The sequence below is a fragment of the Pseudonaja textilis genome, chromosome Z, assembly GCF_049901715.1.
Source record: "Pseudonaja textilis isolate UNSWEBS1 chromosome Z, rPseTex1.2, whole genome shotgun sequence".
NCBI classification, from domain to species: domain Eukaryota; kingdom Metazoa; phylum Chordata; class Lepidosauria; order Squamata; family Elapidae; genus Pseudonaja; species Pseudonaja textilis.
This window is the reverse complement of record NC_142008.1, coordinates 115,894,833-115,906,626: the sequence shown is the minus strand read 5'-3', so window position 1 is coordinate 115,906,626 and position 11,794 is coordinate 115,894,833. Positions and strand designations below refer to the sequence as shown.

At 38.5% G+C, this 11,794-nt stretch overlaps 1 pseudogene; it reads left to right on the top strand.

Moving 5' to 3' along the window:
• The first annotated feature begins 6,119 nt into the window (after positions 1 to 6,119).
• LOC148124305 (uncharacterized) lies at positions 6,120 to 7,077 on the top strand (annotated as a pseudogene).
• The last annotated feature ends 4,717 nt before the right edge of the window (positions 7,078 to 11,794 follow it).

The window sequence follows — 11,794 nt, the reverse complement described above, 5'->3', positions numbered from 1 at the left end:
GGATGATTGTGGCTTGTGACCATAGGTTAGGCAAGGAACTGGTCCTGAAAGATTTTTCAAAGATTATGCTTAGAGGTTTGGCTATGGCAGTGGATAACTTTTTTAAGAAATAGGCACATATTCCATCCGGTCCAATAGATAGGGATGGTTTTAGATTGCGTAGTGCTTTTTCAACATTGTCTTCTGTAAAATCGATATGTATTAGATCACTGTAGTTATCTGTGGTTCGGCTAGGAAATGCTGGGCATGATCCATTGCTGTTTACAAATACTGAGCCAAAAATGTGTTAAAGATGTTGGCTTTAATGGTGTCGTCGTTGCAGTCTTTACCATTAGGTCCTATCAGGTGTGGGATGGACCTTGAATCTTTTAGTTTGTTGTTTACAAAATTGTAAAAAGCATTGGTGGAATTGGTGCTTAGAAGGTTTTCCTCTTGTTTAATGTGATAATTGGTGCATTCGGTCTTTATTTGGTGGCATAAATTTTTGTATCGGCTTTTGAAATTGGCAACATGACCAGATTTGTTTTTCCGCCAGAGTGATCTCTTTTTGGATTGAAGTTTCCTTATTGTTATGGGCAATCTGTTTTTTGTTTTGTTTTGGGAGTAGTTGTTGGTACATATAGTTTGATGACTCTTTTGACTTCAAGTAAAAATATGTTGTAATGGTCTTCAACAGTATTGCATCCAGTGAATAGAGATTGCCAATCAAGGGATGAGAGATCGTTGTTTATAAGATCATAGTTGCCTTTTTGAAATTATAATTGGGGATCACATCATTGTGGTGGTTTTTGTGTGGACGTATGTTGAGACAAAAGTCAATCATATTGTGGTCACTGCTGGAAAAGGGTTCTTTAGTTTGTATTCCGTAAATTAAATTCAAACTATTGCAGAAGATGAGATCGAGGCAGTTGTTTAGTCTAGTGTTGTTGGATACTAGTTGTTCCAGTCCCAGATTTGTAACAGCATTGTAAAAGGTTGCATGTATGGTTTCAGGTGTACATTCATTTAGGGTCCAGTCAATATGAGGCAGATTGAAATCACCAAGAAAGATAAAGGGTATGGGCAGGATGCTGCCCATGTTAGTAGTGTATTTAGCTTGTTTACATGTTCGATGTCATAATCAGGTGCTCTGTAACATAGTAAGAATCGAATTGTGATATTTAAGGATAGTTCACAGATAATGGTCTCAGGAAGAGCAAGCTCCTGGGTAACTTGGATATTTTTAGATGTAAGGACTTTTTGTAGAAGATAGCAACACCACCTCCTCTCACGAATTTCACGATCTGATCGGTAAACATGATAGTCTCTTACTGTGGTAATGGAGTCGGGAGAGATGCATTGAGCCATGTTTCACAGACAAATATAATGTCGAATTTAGCCATATTTAGTAGGAGGAAAAATTCAGGTATTTTATTTACAAGGCTTCTTGCATTGAGTAGCTTGCATTTAAGGCCAGCAGTAGTTGGAGTTGAGGTAGTTAGGGGTGTGCGTGCCTAGTCTTGGGTGATGGTGGATTGGTTGAGGTAGGGTTGTGGTTGAAGGTTAAAGCTGAGTTGCGGGATGTGTGACTTACTTTTGATACAGTCAGCATGGTAGTCAATGTACAGGTCCTTCTCTCCATTGTCGAGACGTTTTTGAGTTCAGTGCGGAGTACACGGGAGCGGGCACGTTGCTGTATGGTTAGGTCAGGGCGACAACGGAGGTTCTTATGGTTGGTGTTGGTTTTGGCGAGTGAATTTATAGTGTAAATGAATTTGCGTTTGCTTGATTCATTTTTGCAAATGACCCTGCAGAAGCGTGGGGTCACAGAGCCGTCACTGTTTTTGAGCTCTCGGCCAATGCGGGAAATGTCAAGTATTTCATCAGGGGAGATGGTTGATGCTTGATAATCACTGATGATGTTTCGGACAGTTGTGATGTCATCATTATCATTGATGCCCTCTAGACCAAATAAGATGGCGTTTGGACGTTTCCGTTCACGCTCAACAGCCTCTCTGATGAGGATTGGGATATCAATTTTTGTGGATTGGGTTGTGGTTGTTGAGTAGAGATGTGGTTTGTAGCTATTGGGTGTTCAGGTTTTTGCATTGTGTCTTTTTTTTCGAGGTTGGATAATCTTTCTTTTAAGGCGTCCAGGGATGCTAGTTTGGTGTCAAGGGATGTTAATCGTGTTTCAATGGTATCAACTCTTTCCAACAGATCCAGTATGGGTCTGCATGAATTGCAGAGAAATGGAAACTCATTGGATGATTTTAGGTATTGAATCAATTGCTTGGGTAATCCCAAGCAGTCATGATGAGTGTATTTGTTACACAGAGAACATTTGATGGAGTTTTCATTATCCTTTAGAGTTTTGTAGCATTTAAGGCATGTGCAGGAGTCTTGTGGTTCATTGTTGGGGATTAAATTCTCTTTAGGTTGTGGTTTGGCATTGGATTTTTTCTTGGCATGGTAGGTTTGTTAAGATAGTACGTTGATTGAATTAATTAATGGAACAATTTTGAGTAATCAATATAGCCAATATCACACCAATCAATCAATTGCAGTAATCTCTCTAGTCAGATAATTTCCTAAGCAACAATCAGCCTAATCAATTAATTACACTAACTACTAATCAATTAATTACACTAATCATTAGTCACACTGTTCAATTAAATTCACTAAATCACTGATTTTACTAATCAATTAAATTACATGAATCTTGATCTTTTAAACTAGTCAATAATCACACTCTTTGCACTAAACACTCTAATCACAATAATCAATTAATACAATAAATCAATTAAACCATTAATAAAATATTTTATAGAAATTGATTATCTAATCATTGATGTAGATGATGAGGTAGAAAATTTGTAAGTTTTGAGGTAATGAATTAATGGGTGTTTGATTAAAGTAATGAGGTAGTATTGAGAGTCTTTAAGGATAGGGTTGTTTGTTTTTCTAGCAGCTGTGATAGACTGGGTAAGAGGAATTTATTGCTCTGAATGCTGCTGTTATTGCTCTGTAAACAAAAAGGCTGTAACAGGATGTTCAAAGCACGCTGGGTTTTTGAAAGAGAGCAAAACTCGCTGAATTAAAACACTTTAACTACAATCAGTATGTCTCTGAATAAGATTGTTTTGCAATAGTTTTCTAAAGTTCTTCAAGTTGAATAGTACTAAAAAATACAGTCCAGAAATTTGGGTTAACTAATCCAATCTGTCCTTTACTTTTAAAGTTACTTCTAGTTGCAATACCTTTTTTTTACTAAATCTGACAGTCACTCCAGATCGTTAATCACAGTTATTTTCCTCCTTTGAGTCCCACTTTCCGAGGAAAATTCCACTGTAGAAATTTGAGTGCTTCTAACCAAGACTAAGCATGCTGTTACAAGATCTTTCCTTTCTTTTCACTTCTGTCTTAGCTGACTTACTGATTTTGATTTAGCTATGCAGGCAATTCTCCTTTTAGTTCGGATGGAGGGGCTTTCTTTGTGTCAGTCAAGGAGCCTGTTCTCTCCTCTCAACAACCGAAGCATTCCTCTGCCGTTCAGGGTAACTTTTGGCTCCTAAGAGCCTCGGGCTTTCTCCTCCCTCCTTGTTTCTCCCTGCCAGCTGTCCGATGTCTGATTTGCCTCTTTCCTGTAGTAATTCTCTCATATTTTTAAGTTCCATTTTTAATTCCCAAAGAGATATCATCATTACACACTCTTGTATTTTATGATCGTTAAAGTCCACAAAAAAACCACTTTTACTTTCCTTCTTTCTTCTTTCAATTTTCTAAAGATTTCAATTATTCCAGCCCAGGGTCTATACCAAAAACATCAATCAATCCCACAATCAGTCTTTCCTTGCTTTTCTTATTTATTCTGGTTCTGCTTTCACTTTCTAAGATTCTTACTTTGTTTCAATATTTCTTTAGTGTTATTTCCCCCTATTTTTGTTTAGGGTTTTTGAACCTCAATATTCCAGCACAGACCAGTCTCCAATTTGTAAACTTTATTATTATTATTATTGGACAATCTTAAGTCCAGCTTTATTTTATGCCTGTTTATTGCCAAAATATTTTAGTCCAATTTAGTTAAATCTTTAGTTCCGGCTTCTTCCTTTCTCAGTTCAAGCCCCGCTTAGCTATCAAAAATATTTTCTTATTTTTTTGTGTCCCTTTGTAATTTCACTGCTCACTTTTCTTTTCTTAAAAATTCCATGTTACCTTAATCCTGGGGTACTTTTGTTTAGTTGTATTGCCCAGTTGTCCTGGTTCAGATGTTATCCACCTCTTTCTTCCCTCCTGCACAAATCTTAATCCAGCTGAGTCCTCCTCTTCAGGGTGGCCATTTTAAACCACGACTGCAGTCATCTTCAGGGGGAAAAAGACCAAGCCCAGGGGGAGATGCAGATCCCCTCAACCTGGCTTGCGGCTTCCCTTACTTCGCCACCCCTCTAAGGCAGCTTCAGCCCCTAATTGTAATGATCGGGGCTCTCCAACGAAAGAGCACGGACCATAGCCGCAGAGAGTTGTGATCTACGGTCCATCAGCGAGTAGGCTCCGCCTTCTTTTTCAGACTGTCTGCTATTGACCTCACCCCTTTCCTAAGTGGCCTGTAGGGGGTTGCATAAGTGCACCAATGTGCCTACCACCCCTGTCCTATTGTTTCTTTTATTTTATTTTCATATATCTATCCATATATTCATAACTATCTTTTACTTATACCTATTATCTTGTAAGCAATTGACAAAAATAAATAAATAAAAGTGAATAGATAAAAATAAAATGATTCTATCAGAGTTCAAATCAAACAGGGGATACGAAAATTGAAAAATCTGAGAAAATGGCAACTACTCAGTTTTGGAAAGACCTGTGAAAGACTGAGAAATGTTACAACAAAAATGCTGGATGGATCAGAGACTTTGAGATGAAATTCTCCAAGAACAAAATGGACCAACTGGAAATAACTACTGAAATGATAATCAACAGAGTGAAAAAGTCAAGAACTGGACATCACCTGGCAATGATCAACTGCATGGGTTTTGGCTGAAATACCTCTCCAGCCTGCAGGGAAAAATGGCTGAACAATTCAATGAGATGCTGCAGACAGGAAACATCAGTGAATGGTTAACAGCTGGAAAAACCTACTTGATACAGAAGGATCCAGCAAAAGGGGTAACACCTGCAAATTACAGGCCAATAATGTGCCTAGCCTACATGTTCAAGCTGCTGACCAGCATCATACTTCACAGGACCCAGGACTACCTAGAAGCAAATAACATCTTGCCAGTAGAGCAGAAAGGAAACAAACCAGGAAGCAGAAGCACAAAAGATCAGCTCCTGATCGACAAAATGATTTTAGAGAACTGCAAAAGCTGAAGAACAAATCTGCATACAACTTGGATTGACTACAAGAAAGCATTTGATTCACTACCGCACAGCTGGATCATCAAGTGCCTGGATGTCATCAGAATATGCAAGTGCATTGGTAATTCACTGCAAATGTGATGAAGCACTGGAAAACAGAACTGTTTATTGAAAGTAAAAGCTACAGACTGGTCAACATCAAAAGAGGGATTTTCCAGGGTGATTCTTTATCATCTCTGCTGTTCATCATCACCATGACCTCCCTGTCAACAATTTTATCAAACTGCTAAAAACTGGGTTATCAAACTGCTAAAAATTCACATAAATTCTCTCACCTGCTGTACATGGATGATCTGAGGTTATATGGAAAATCAGAAATTGAAATCCAGTCACTGACCAATACAGTTCAAATTTTCAGCACTGGCATCGATATAGAGTTTGGCCTGGACAAATGTGCCATAGTAGCACTGAAGAAAGGGGACATCATAGAAAGTGATGGGATTGAAATGCCCAATGGACAAATCATCAAGTGCCACCAACCTGAAGCCTACAAATACCTGGGCATACTGCATCTGGACAATATCAAGCATGGGCAAGTGAAAAATGTGGTCAGCAAAGAATACATACAAAGGGTCAGAAAACTCCTAAAAAGCAAACTGAATGGCAGTAACACCATCAAAGCTATAAATACTTGGGCCATACCCATCACCAGATATACTGCTTGGATCATAAACTGGACACAGGCACAGCTGGAAAGCCTGGATAGGAAAACAAGAAAACTGATGACCGTATACTATGCGCTACACCCACGTAATGACGTCGACAGGCTATATTTGCCCAGAAAAGCAGGCAGCAGAAGTGAAGCAGACAGTCGAAGAAGAGAAGTATGCTCTGGCAGATTATGTGAAAGACAGTGTTGAAGTCAACAAGAGGAAGCTGCTCAAAGTGCACCAAAGCAAAAATCAGTACAGGAAAACAGTGATGCAAACTCGGGCTGACAGTTGGTGTAACAAAGCACTGCATGGACAGTTTCTTGAAAAGATCCAAGGAAAAGTAGTTAAGAAAGAGATCTGGTTATGGCTGACCAACAGAACACTGAAGAAAGAAACAGAAGGCCTGATTCTTGCAGCCCAAAAACAAGCCATCAGAACAAATGTAATCAAAGGCAGAATAGAAAAATCTGCTGAAGACCCCAAATGCAGACTCTGCAAAGAAGCGGATGAAGCCATTGATCATATACTGAGCTGTTGCAAGACAATAGCTCAGACTGACTACAAACAATGTCACAACACAGTCACTCAGATGGTCCATTGGTACTTGTGTCACGACTACCATCTGCCTGTAGCAAAGAACTGGTAGGATCATAAGCCTGAAAAAGTGGTAAAAAATGAGCATGCAAAACTACTGTGGAACTTCCAAATACAGACTGATAAAGTTTTGGAACACAATACCCCAGATATCACGATTGTGGAGAAGAAAAAGTGTGGATCGTTGACATTGCCATACCTAGTGACAGCAGAATCGACGAAACAACTTTAAAAAGTCACCAGATATCAGGACTTGAGAATCAAACAGCAAAGACTCTGGCATAAACCAGTGCAGGTGGTTCCAGTGGTACTCGGCACATTGGGTGCTGTGCCTAAAGACACAAACAAGAACTTAAAAACAATTGGTCAGCTGATCACCATTGGTCAGCTGCAGAAGGCCACCTTACTGGGATCTGCTCGCATAATCCTCTGATACATCATGAAGTCCTAAACATTTGGGAAGTGTTTGACTAGTGATTTGTGATACAAAACCAAGCATGGTTATCTCTGTCTGCTGTGTATACTGTCATTTTTGTGTACAATAATAATAATGATGATGATAATGATGATGATGATGATGATGATGATGATTGGTGTTGTTGTTGTTATTTAGATGAGGTTCATCTCTTTTCTATGACACTCTTGTTTATAGAAATGTATGATCACATACAAAGGAAGAGTGTATGTTTAAATTAAGGAAATATCTCATGCACATACCTTCCCATCTGAACTTTCCTAATTAGAGTAATTCCTAAACCACTGCCATAATGTTATACTTAATCATTTAAAGAAAATAATGATGATGTTATCCATTCAGACGTATCCAAGTTTCCATGAGTCTATGGGTCTATGACTCTATGGGTCAAGTCTCTCCACATTTTCCAATCTTGCGCTACTTCTTCGAATTTGTCTATACTCAGGCTGGTATCAGTTTTTATTGCTAATTCTTCCAAACACAATTGGTTTCTACAGTGAATTCAGCCTTAGGACATAGCCAAAATAAGTGAGGTACAGTTTTGTAATTTAAAGAAAAGAATAGAATCCAAGTAAACATTTGCTATTTCAATCATTGCCTTGTTTATTTATTTATTTATTTGTCAAACTTGTAAGGATAACAAGTACAGGTATGAACATAAACATGAACAAAGGAAGTAAATACAGATAAATGGGAACAGTAAGACAGGATCAGTAGGCACGCTGGTGCACTTATGCACACCCTCTTTAAGGACCTCTTAGGAATGGGGTAAGGTCCATGGTAGATAGTTTGAGGTTGAAGCTGTGATGGGGTTGAGGCTATAACAATGGAGTTGGGCAGGGCATTCCAGACGTTGACCACTCTGTCACTGAAGTTGTATTTTGTGCAATCGACTTTGAAGCAGTTTACCTTAAGTTTGTATTGGTTGTTTGCCTGTGTATTATTGTGATTGAAGCTGAAGAAGTTCTCGATGGGCAAGATGTTATAGCAGACAATTTTGTGAATGATGCTTAGATCAGACCACAGGCAGCACAGTTCCAGATTGTCCAAGCCCAAGATTTCAAGCCTGGAGGCATAGGGAATTCTATTGTGGGTAGAGGAGTGGAGTGCTCCTCTCAAGAAATACCTTTGAACCCACTCAATCATGTTTATGTCCAATGTACAATGTGGGTTCCAGGCAGATGAGCTGTATTCAAGAGTTGGTCTGGCAAGGTTTTGTATGCCCTGGTTAGCAATTAAATGTTACCAAAGAAGAAGCTTTGCAAAATAAGGTTAACAACTCTTAATGCCTTTTGGCAATGCTGTTACAATGAGCTCTGGAGCCTAGATCGTTTGAGATGAGTACTCCTAGGTCCTTGACAGAATGAGCATCGTCTATGCGTTGTGTGATTTGCCTTTCAAACAGGAGGCATTTCAAACAGGGGAGAGAAAAGACATTGCAATCCTTTATAGCCTGTTACATTATTTTTCCTTCTTATGCAACTTCATTCATTTCTTCAGAGGATTTCATTCAACAATAGTGCTGGAGATGAAATCACGTTTAATGAACATGGAGAATTGGCAGGTGGATTTGATATTACAAACTTGGTCACTTTTTCTAATAATTCCTATATCAAGGTCCAAATTGGAAGGTTTGGATCCCTCACCAGGCATTTACTATTGATGAGGGAAAAATTGAATGGGAGAGAGATTTCACTCAGGTGGGAAAATAACAGTCATGTTTTTGAAACAACAGTATTCATTTCCGATGATTCTAGTAGATCAGAACAATGATTTGTGGTCCAGAGAAGACCTTTTTACCCCACAGAAAGTTCCTTCTACAAAGAAACTAGGAAAACTAGATAAGCCGAAACATGTATTCTCTGAGTACACAGAAGACAATACATTCCAAACTGGGATTAACAATCTTAATTCCTGAATTCATATATTATGCCCAAACGGATGAACCAATATAATCACTTAATGCAATAGCCTATTTCATGAAACTTGCCAATATAATAAGCATGTTCCAGAACAGGCAGAACCCCATTTGGTTTAATTTATCATATTGTGTAAACTCACTGAATGTCTATAGAAATTCTCAATCATCCAGGTCATTGTGGTCCCAAAGGTGCTTTTCCCAAAGGCAGGTTTTTTGCCTTGAAAACATTTAGCTTCTTATCCTGGGAAACTTCTTTGGAGTAGAAGAGAAACATTTTCAAGGAAAACATCAGTCAATTCCAGTTGCTTATTGGAAAAGCTCCTTTGTGTAAACACACTGGGTCGCTTCAATTAAACATATGCAAGTAAGAGTAATAATTAGATGTCCATGTGTGTCTTAAGAACCTGGCTAAAATAATTACATCAATGGGTTATTTTATTTTGTGCTATCTTAGTTGAAACATCCATCACTCTAAGTATGAAAATAAAGAGATACAGTTTCCTATTCTGAAACATATCATAGATAATTCCTCCAAATACATTGAGTGAAGCATCAAATGTGAGGTGGGTCCTGCAAGGATTTCCTTAATACTGGAACTATTTCTATATTTTTCGATAGGTACCACCTCTTGCCCTGTGTAATGAAAAGTGCCATCCTGGCTACTGTAAGAAAAAGAAGGAGGGAAAAGAAATTTTGCTGCTATGATTGTGTTCTGTGTCCAGATGGGATGTTCTCAAGCCAAGAGGGTAGGATACATTGTGCAAAGTTATAGCAAGTGGTTCAAGAAAAATGTAAAAAACTATTCTCCAGATTCAGTATGTGTATAAAATATTTTTAAAAATTAAATGATCGAGAATGCAACTTTTCCTTTATAAATATTTAATTAGTTAGGGAACACAATTGTTGATCTTCCAATATTTCTCCATTAGCATTTGACTATTAGAATCACTCATTTTAAGTTAAATGAACTTCACAAATAATATTTCACAACAGTTCATTTAATAACATCTTATCTTCTAATCTGGAAAATAATTGAACAAAATAATCTAGAGACTGTGAATTTAATAGTTTAGAATCAAGAAAGAATAAATAAGGAGAGAGAGTAATAAACACAATCTTATCAGCTAAAGGAGACATGGGTGAAGATTCAAAAGTTCTCCAGCAGGTAAAATCCCACCCATGGTGAGAGAGCATTTTGCGTGTATGTGTAAACTATTTCCAAAAATCCTAAGCTGTGCCACCCAGACCGCTGACAAGTGCTGTGCGTGGTTGCACAGAATTTCAAACTTGTCTTCTTTTCCTACTTTTTCAACCTCAGCTGTGCTGTGTAAAGCAGCTGAGGTTGAAGAAGCAGGGAAAAGGACAGCCAAGAGCCTGGGCAGGCAGCTGGGCCAAGCAGAGGAGCAGACACCGAACTGGTTCAGTGTCTGCTGCTCTTCAAACTACCGGTTCTATAGAACCAGGCCAAACCAGTAGCATCCCATCCCTGGATTGATTGTATAATTAATTGAAAATTGCTTTTATGAGCCCCAAGCAAAGCAACTGTTTGTCCATTTCAAGCTATTTTACATGAACAAAAGCAACAATTGCCAACAGCTACTAGAAAACTATTTGAAGAAACTTCCTGGCTAATCTAAAGGATTTGTTCCTAAACCATGGTGTAGAAAGATGGATCTGTAACACGTTCAAAAGCAAAGGGATGACAGACAAATCACAATTTACCCATATACTCCAGACAGGAAATAAATAAAAATAATACCTACAAATAATAGGGCAATTTTCAGAGCCATTTAATATAAGAATACTTTGCTACATTACATTAACTATATGAATATGCATCTGGTTTCTGTGAGCATGTTACACCAGAGATTTGAATTGTGATTCCTTTTGAGTAAATTTATGTTCATTGATTTCAGATTCAGAAACATATCTCAGATGTCCAGAGCATCACTATCCAAACAAATTGCAGGATCAATGCCTTCCTAAAATTCCAAACTTTCTCACTTTTGAAGATCCTTTGGTTATTACTGCAACTTTCTCAGCACTTTCACTTTCTCTGATCACAGCTCTGGTGCTAGGCATCTTCCTGAAGTACCATGATATGGCCATTGTGAAAGCCAACAATCAAAGTCTCTCCTACGTTCTTCTCATCTCCTCCTCTTCTGTTTCCTCTATCCCTTGTTGTTTATTGGAAGACCTAAGCACGCAACTTGCTTTCTTCGCCAGACCACTTTCGGTTTTGTCTTTTCTGTCTCCCTTTCTAGCATTCTGGCAAAAACAATATCAGTAGTTTTGGCTTTCATGGCTACCAAACCAGCATCCATGATGAGGAAATGGGTGGGGAAAAGACTGGCTATTCCATTATGTTCATCTGCTCCATATTTGAAGCAGGAATTTGTATTCTGTGGTTGGCAATTCCCCCATTCCCTGATGTGGATGTGCACTCAATGACTATGGAAGTCATTGTTTTATGTAATGAAGGCTCAGTTACCATGTTTTATTGCATTTTAGGCTACTTGGGTTTTCTGGCTATTACCTGTTTCACTGTGGCCTTTCTAGCCAGGAAGTTGCCAGACAGTTTTAATGAAGCCAAGTTCATCACCTTCAGCATGCTGGTGTTTTGCAGCATTTGGTTGTCATTCATCCCAACCTATTTGTGCACCAAAGGAAAATACATGGTGGCTGTGGAGATCTTCTCCATCTTGGCCTCTAGCGCTGGGTTATTCAGTTGTATTTTCCCCCTAAATGCTATAT